Source organism: Triturus cristatus, chromosome 11 (genome assembly GCF_964204655.1).
Source record: "Triturus cristatus chromosome 11, aTriCri1.1, whole genome shotgun sequence".
In the NCBI taxonomy this organism is placed as follows: Eukaryota; Metazoa; Chordata; class Amphibia; order Caudata; family Salamandridae; genus Triturus; species Triturus cristatus.
In genome coordinates, this window is record NC_140594.1 from 47,626,073 (window position 1) to 47,635,004 (window position 8,932).

The window sequence follows — 8,932 nt, forward strand, 5'->3', positions numbered from 1 at the left end:
GGCAATGGATTCCCGCTTTTGGCGCCTGCACGGCGGCTGATGAGAGCACCGCCCCAAAACTTCTGCACTGTCGTGTCTTCAAGGCTAAACGACTCAAGTAACAGAAGGAATTACTTGTTGAAACTCCTCCTGCAGGCGTGGGGTTAGTCATATACCAGGAGCACCAGAGAGGTAGCCGGAACACAGTCACTTTCACTAGCAGCGCCCTGAGGGACGCAGAAAACAGTATTCCTGGATAGAACAGGATAGAACAGGAGGCATTGGCTATCAGATGGGGGTGAACCCATTTCCACCTATATGTATACGGAAGACACTTCAACATTTTGATCCACCACTGGCCCTTAGTGCACCTTTTCTAAGGCTCAACACAATTTCCCACCAAGATTGAGAAGTGGGCCCTTCAATTGTGAGAGTACAGTTTAGATATCAAGTAGAGACCTGGCTAAGACAACCCTGTGGACTACTTGTTACCCTAAGAGATCTGTGCTCGGCAGAGACAACAGACGCAGTTGTGCACCTCATGACACAACTGGGATGCCCAAAAGCGATCTTACTCCCTGGCATTGAGTAGGCAACAAACTATGATTAAAGCACTCTGTGAAAACCAATGGAGAGCATTCCTGGCAGAGCAAGCTGAAAGGGATGAAAGCACACGAATTCGGGTGTTTGACATTTGTATTTTAGAGTTTTATATAGCGCGAAACTTACCCGAGGTATCAGAGCGCTGTACATGAGCACTGGTTGCATTACAGATGGACACATTCATTTTTTGATATAGGGAGAGTAGGTGATTTGCCCAAAATCACAGGATGTTTGAGCATCCTGCCAGACTCGAACCTGCTTCCCCAGCTTCAAAGTTGACCACTCTAGCCCTTAGGCCACATCCTCTCCAAGGACGAATAGACATGAACTGAGCGTTGCTGGTAAGCCCACCTTCCTGAGGGGGGGCACGGTTAAGATATCAAGGAGTCTGCAAGGATGCACAGTATGGCTGGCCCACCAAGGACACCATGGCGGACTGCATGTAGCGAGCACCAGTGCTGCAATATTGCCCCCCTGTAACAAAAGAGGCAGCAGTGCTAAAGCAGCAGCAGTGCTAAAGCAGCAGCAGTGCTAAAGCAGCAGCAGTGCTAAAGCAGCAGCAGTGCTAAAGCAGCAGCAATGCTAAAGCAGCAGCAGTGCTAAAGCAGCAGCAGTGCTAAAGCAGCAGCAATGCTAAAGCAGCAGCAATGCTAAAGCAGCAGCAGTGCTAAAGCGGCAGCAGTGCTAAAGCGGCAGCAGTGCTAAAGCAGCCGGCAGCGCTTCTCACTAGCACCCCTCCTCCGCCGCCCAGGACTGGCCCAGCTGAATTGTTAGGACTGGTTTGTGTTCCCAGCCCAGCCCTGAAGGGCACCAAAGGATGGCAAAAACCAAAGCCAGACTGAAGAAAAAGTATGGGTTGCCCCAAATGGATGAGCTTGTCGACACAAGAATGCAGCATTTTGTTCTTTGCAGACTGCAGATGCTCCAATGTGCCCAGCTCCTACCATCACAGAAGACTCCAGCAAGGAGCCCTGGGACAGAGTGAGTATGGACCTCTGTGGTCTGCCAAGGTGGGGGACGACAACCAGGGCTTTAAGTGGGCCGGCTCTCACCGGTGCCGAGCACTGGTAGTTTTTTAAAGTGGGCCTGGGACAGGCGGTCCGTTTTTTTCCGGACTGCTGTGACAGCAGGCACATCAATGTGCACGTGCTCACACTGCTCACTTCTCACAAGTGGAGGTTACGGCATGACGTCATGCCAGGTGAGCATTATAGGGGAAGGGAAATCCTTTAAAAAGAGTCATTTTCTCTCTGAATTTCCCTTCTCTTTTTGAAACTCAGGAGCAGCAACATCGTCGTGGTGTCACCAGGGCTTTCAGTGAAAGCCTTTTCAATATTATATACAAGCCATAGTTGCTGCTTATTTATCTTATGCAATGCAACTAACAACCATTGACAAAGCCAATAGTTCTGACTTGTTGTAGGTATGATGTTACTTGTATCATATATCCGGATACAATGACAGAAACAGCTAAATACAAGCCCCGCGGCACACTATGCTAAGCACAGATTTTTAGCTTACGTGTTTTAAGCCACGCCCTTAATTACATTGGCCATGCCCCTAACGAGACCGCCCCCCGCCCAGTTTTTTCACCCACTTAAAGCCCTGACGACAACTATTGGTCTTTTGGACGCTTAATCCAAATATCCGGTGGTGGAAATAGTTGAATTCACTGTGTTTGACATCATTCAACTGAAACTTGAGAAAGTCCTTGCGGCACACATTCTGCACAAATGCCTAAAAATGGAATACCGGGATTATTTGAGAAATGTGAAGGGTCAACATCAGCAAACCATGCCCTGGTGGCCCCAAGCCAACAGGGAAGTTGAAACGTTCAAGGACACACAACTGGACTCTACACACTGCTGTGGATCCAGAGTGCAATGTTGACTGGATGCGCCATCAGTTTCTGAGGGTGAAGAGGAATCGCCCACACTGCACGGCCAGATGTCTCCCGCTGCAGTGTTGTGTGGCGGAGCCCACAGACACCCTTCTTACCGCCCTGAGTGGCGACCTAGGAAAGCAAATCATGAACAGAGTCAAGCAGGAAGGAAAGCGGCCCATGAGAAAACAAAGGGGGGAAGGCGAGTGTAGATCCGGACATCCACACAGGTGACTGGGAACTGGTGAAAGACAGATATCCGGGAGGCGAATACAGCGTTCCGTATGAAGGACGTCCTTTGATTCTCCCTGAAGTAACAATCCCGAGAGGGGTCTTCCTTGTTCTATGTGTTCTGCAGAATGCAGCACAGGTGGAAAGAGGGAAAAAGAGGAGGAATGAAAACATTTCTCCTTGTTACGCCTGCTTTGGGTAGGAATAAGGTTTTGGCGCTGCCCCAGGTTTACATCATTTTGTAAATGTTGAACAGCGTCAAAATCCATTGGTGTTGCGTGGGAACACCCACCGCAGCGCCCATGGAACGCCTCCTTGACGCAGAGTAAGACAAGCCAGCACTTTGCCCTGCCTTGTGTTACTCCATATCTATGAGGCCATGCAAAGCCGCGCAGGGTGGCTTTGCGTCGCCTCCTAGATATGATTGAGAGGCCTGCACCACCGGAGCATCAAAAAATGTGACGCTCCGGTGGCCTCCTGTAAATGAGTCCCTTTGAGTTTTACTGAATTCTGTTATTTGTTGTTCACATTTAGGGGCATATTTGCAAAGATTGGCATATGGCAGAGCCACAAGTCTTCTCGCTGTGCTACCCTACACCAAATCGAAAGGCCAGAAACGCACGCTACTTACAAGATACAGTGTATTGCCGCCCTTTCAGCCAGTGCCGGCACAAATATTGCAGCTGTGCACCAACCCAGCACACTTGCACCATGGTGCATGGATGTCTGTGTTGTTGGCATGATTTGTTTTGTGCAGGAAGGTCCCCCGAGAAGTGTTTTTCTCATTCTATGTGTGCTGCACAAAAAGCAGCACATGTGGTAAGAAGGAAATATTTGGAACATTTCCATTTTTCTCCTCGATGCGCTTGCTCGGGGGCGGCGTTCATTTTTGGTGCTGCCCTAGATTCCCGCTATGTTGTACATCTGGGGCAGTGTCAAAATCAATAGGTGTTGCATGGGAACACCTACAGCAACACCCATGCCACGCCTTCCTACTGCAATGTAAGGCAATGCAGCCACTTGCTCTGCGTGGCCATACACCTTATCTACAAGGCCATGAAAAGCCATGCAGGGCGGCTTTCTGTGGCCTCGTAGATATGAGCCTGCACTGTGCTCCACCAGGGCATCAAAAACAAGCATTTACAATGCAATAGGTCTCGCATTACTAAAAGTTTGAGTTATTGGTGTTGCATAATTATTTGCAAAGCCAATAGCTCAAACTTTCAGTCATGCTAGACTTATTGCATTGCAAATGCTTTACCTTTGGTATAATCGCGGCACCCGCACTGTACTTTTAATGTTATAAGTAAAGCGCGGGTGCCGTGATTATACCAAAAGTAAAGAAATAGATTTTTTTTTCTATTCCTTTACTTTTGGTATAATCGTGGCACCCGCGCTTTACTTATAACATTAAAAGTAAAGCGCGGGTGCCGCGATTATACCAAAAGCAAAGAAATAGAAAAAAAAATCTATTTCTTTACCTTTAGTATAATCACGGCACCTGCGCTTACTTTTAATGTTATAAGTAAAGCGCGGGTGCCGCGATTATACCAAAAGTAAAGAAATAGAAAAAAAAATCTATTTCTTTACCTTTGGTATAATCGCGGCACCCGCGCTTTACTTATAACGTCAAAAGTAAAGCGTGGGTGCCGCGATTATACCAAAAGTAAAGAAAAACAAGTGGCGCGCGCGTCACACCTGTGTCTGGGCACGATCATAGCTCCTCCCATGGCCTATTGGTGTCTATTTGACACCAATAGGCCATGGGAGGAGCTATGCGCGCGCCTCAGGCCAATTGCGTGCAGTCTTTTAGAATAAGACGCACGCAAAGGCCAATGGGGGAGCTGAAAAGGAAACGCACACGCACGTGCGTGTGCGATTCCATGGTCCATTTCTGAACTCCGGACAAAAGGACTCTCGCCTGCGCGAGCACTGCTGCGCAGTGCAACGCAGGTCGCGAGACCTAAAAAGGGTGGCTCCAGTGGTGCAAGGGGCTTGTAAATATGCCCCTTACTTAAGAGTTGTTAAGAGATGTAATACGTCACCCAGGATTGCGTAAGGAACTGTGACGTGTGGTGATAGTTTCTCATGATGTCACCAGGTTGATAAATGTTAGCGAGGCCTGAGAGTGCGCTAGTTTACCCTATGTGACGTGTCTTCTGTCCAGTGCTCACCAACCCCACCACAGTGCTGCCTGGATGCTGTGTGCATGGAAGGCAGCAGTCAAGGGAGCAGGTGAGGTGGTCTTTAACCACAGACGGAAGTCATCCCAAAAGGATGTAGCTCACAAGATGAGCCTTTAATAAGTGTAAGGCCAGGGCAGGTGACACAGCACCCAAAAGTAGCACACACAGGGCAACCATAAGTCCAAAATTAGCCAACTTACCATCGAAGCTTTAACTTGCACAGCTGCGAGAAATATGACCTATTTGTGCAAGAGGAGGCCCAATCTGGCATCGCTGTGCGTAAAGTGGGTGTGGTCAAAGCCTCGTTTCTGTCATTACTCCCGAAGTATTGAAAGAAAAGAAGGACTAAAGTGCCAGACCTTGATCAACTTTCCCCCAAATATTCCAGGCGGCACATTTACTATTCCAATTGCAGTTCTGGAATATTTGAAAGAATGTTTGAAATCCCCCAAGTATTTTTAGGAAGGGTTAAAAAGTAGTAATTTTGAATTGCTGAAAGTGATGCCCTGAGGGCCCAGCTCAACACAAAAGTTAGGAATGCCGCCTTTCAATGCTTTAGCACCTCTACTGAGCATGTGGACATGTTGCATGCATGTACACTAACATGCCCATATTTTAATTCCTTGCATGCTGACATTAAACACGAAACAACGAAAGTACACTTGTCTCATATATTCCAAGTTTGGCGTTCAATTAGTGATTTATTCTACTATCAAATATGTGGGCTTTTATCTGTGCTTCCCCTTCCTTTTTATTTTCTCGATGCCTCCCCCTCCTTTTTTATTTTATCTATGCCTCCCTCTCCTTTTTTATTTTATCTATGCCTCCCTCTCCTTTTTACAGGTAGAAGCTTCAAATATGGCTTCTTTTGAAAGTGTAGACCTGTATGATCAAGCCGTACTCTTAAGTCATTTATAAGTGTCGATATGGTGCTGGTACACCAATGGTGCATCAGTGCAGCAGTGGTGTTGCACTAGTGAGGCGTTCTCGCACGAACACCTTTTCATTTCATATTCTGTTGTGAGGTGTGGAGCCTGATGTTGTGGCCACTTGTTGGATATGGCTCTTCTTAGGGGATCTTACCCCCAAACTTTTTGCTTTTTCCTCCTAGTTTGTGCCGACTCTTTCGGCCCGACCTTAGGAATCTGGGCACTTTCCCTATGTACTGCAGAGGGAAGGTGCACACGCCTGCCTCGCCCGTACTAGGCAGGGTGTACATACTTGATGGGTTTAGGTGTCATACTTCTGTGCACCCCATAAACAAGTACTCCACATACCTGGGGTCGCTACAGTGCTGGCTAATAGTAGGACGTAGCACTAATGGTGCTAGCCCCCAGATAGCCTCTCAACCATGTATCTGGCTGATCGTCGCAGGCCTATTGAGAGCCATTGTGCCCCTGCCTAGGTTGACATCACTTACGCCTCAGCCAACCCTGAGTGGGCCGTCCCATGCCAAGGGGGGAGCCCCCCTCCGGGAAGCCCTGGAGGTCGCGGTGGGGGTGGTAGGCTGAAGGCCGGGCGGGTACATATGGATGTTCCCTGTCCAGGTAGCGAGGAACTCCCAAGGAGGGATACTCCGGGGTGTTGCCAATTCTCTTGGTTGGCCTCAGGGCTCTGAGGACCTCCTCACTCTCAAGGCAGTATGGAAGTACGAGCGCCTACTATCACAGGTTAGGAAGAGGCATTGACACAATGTTTAGAAACATGGGCCAGTCTATCAACGCAGACCTGGGAGTGCGCACTTGCACCAGTGAGGTGTCAACAATGTGCACCAGCTCTTATGCTGGTTTTGAATATGTATCCAGTCTGCCATGCAGCCTTGAGGATGTGCCCTGGCACCTATGGCATTTTGGATAGGTGACTGGCCTGCCATCATGGGCCGCTGAGTGCATACATGCATCCTCGGTGTTCTAACACCCGGGTCAGGCCTGCTGTTGCAGGCCTATGTCCAAGCACTTGCACCCATGGTGCTAATGGCAAGATCTCAGTCCATTGTTGCAGGTTGGGTGTGCGCACAATGGCACCTGTTATGGGGCAACCCATGTCCCACTGGCCTGGGCAGGGTGGTGTGCCCATACTCGCCCCTAAGGAGCTGGGGCTTCGGTAAACCCATGTGTCCAACCTGTCACCACAGACCGGTGGGTGTGCATCATCATTTAATCATCTGTAATGATTAAACTGATGAGCAGCCTGCCATGGCAGGCTGCTGCATGTGCGCACCCGCGCCTATGGTGCCTGTGATTGCATGTGCAGCCTGCCATCACACGCCTGTGTGTACACACAGACATCCGTGTTAGTTAAAGCTATGTCCGATCTGCCATTGCAGACTTGGGCAGGCGCACTTGCATCCCGGTGCTGACGAGTATGTGTCCAACCCGCCATTGCAGGTCGGTGTGCGCACTAGGACACATGAGCCCAGTTATTGTGGAGCACCTGTGTGTGTGCATTTGAGGCTTGCTCTTCCCATAGGTTAACATGGGGGAGTGGTTGACACTACTTCAGGTTGCGATACTGGTTTGCAGTGGAGCAGCCTCATGATGTTTCCTATCAATGGATTCGCCGTGCCAAACCCTTTCAGGTGGTAAACATGGTTTTGGCATAGCTCGCCTAGAAATGCCACTTATACAATATGAAAAAACAAAAACAATGGAGATGCCAATACTGATAGTCCTTTCAAAGCAGGTTATAACACGGCGCATGAACACTCATCAATGGCAGCCGGATCTATTGAATAGTTTTTATTTTAGATAATTTTTTAATTTCTATTATTATCTTTCAACAAATATATACAATATTACAAAAACACGACCATAATTCTTAAGTGAACGTACAATAACACAAAAACCCAACCCTCTGGACTCGCCTCATCAGTCTCACTCACAATAAATTCAAACATCTACAAACTACATAGCATACTAGTAGCATACCACACTCACTCGTCTAACACAGCACCCCCCTTGGTCTCTTGCCGACTTTGTCCCTTTCTTGGACCAAGGTACCAAACCAAACAACATACACCTTTAACTACTATTTTTTGTGCATGACACAAAGGGCAAAAACCTTCCGATTTTAGCAGTACAAACTTTACAAAAATGCACAACAACCGGACCTGAGGAGAACCCTATAATGAAGAGGGTTCGAAACGCGTCGACCTTGCGTTTTTTGATTACCAAACAACCATTCTGTAAAATGTCCGGTTGTTGTGCATTTATGTAAAGATTTTACTGCTAAAATTTGAAGGATTTTGCACTGGCTTGGGGCATCCCTTCAGCCAACCAGACCCTGCCGGTTCCAATACCACTGTTGTGTACATTAAAGCTATGGGTACTCTAACTGATGATGATGATGTGTGCACTTCTGGGCCAGAAGAAGGGCACACAGGTGTGTGATGAGTGCAGCAGCTGGTGAGCTGCTGTGTGCATTGAAGCTATGTGTGCTCACCAAGGTGCCGTGCTCTTTCTGCTAGTCCTGCACCCTGATGGTGTGAAGTGTACTTCTGGGCGGTGTGGCAGGGTGCACATTTGTGATGAGTGCAGAAACTGGTGAGCTGTTGTGTGCATTGAAGCTATAGGTGCTCACCAAGGCACTGTGCTGCTGTGTGCATTGCATTTAAGCGATGGGTGGGCATGACAAAGCAGACATGAGCCTGACATCAGCCAAAGGTTTGCCCTGACTCGGCTCTAGATACAATTAAAGAACGAGCCACAAACGAGACAAGAGACTGTCCTCGCCCGCCTGTTTAATGCAGTTTGCCACAAAAAAAACAAGCACAAGCACCTCGAAGGAGAGGGCTGCAGTACTGTACTGTAAGAGGATGAATAGAATATTGTTCCCCCTCCCCTGTTGAACTTACAGTTGTAATTAAATATCGGACAGAAAAGTTGAACTATGTCTAGCATCAGACTGCAACCAGCTGAATGCTGGATTAATATCCTGTAATTTAAGAATACTCTGAACGCACCCTTCTTTGACATACTCTCCTGTTCATCTACTGCCTCTACTGCCATGCAGGGAGTCTTGCCTAGCAGACAGTGTAAGCAGTCTGGTTGCA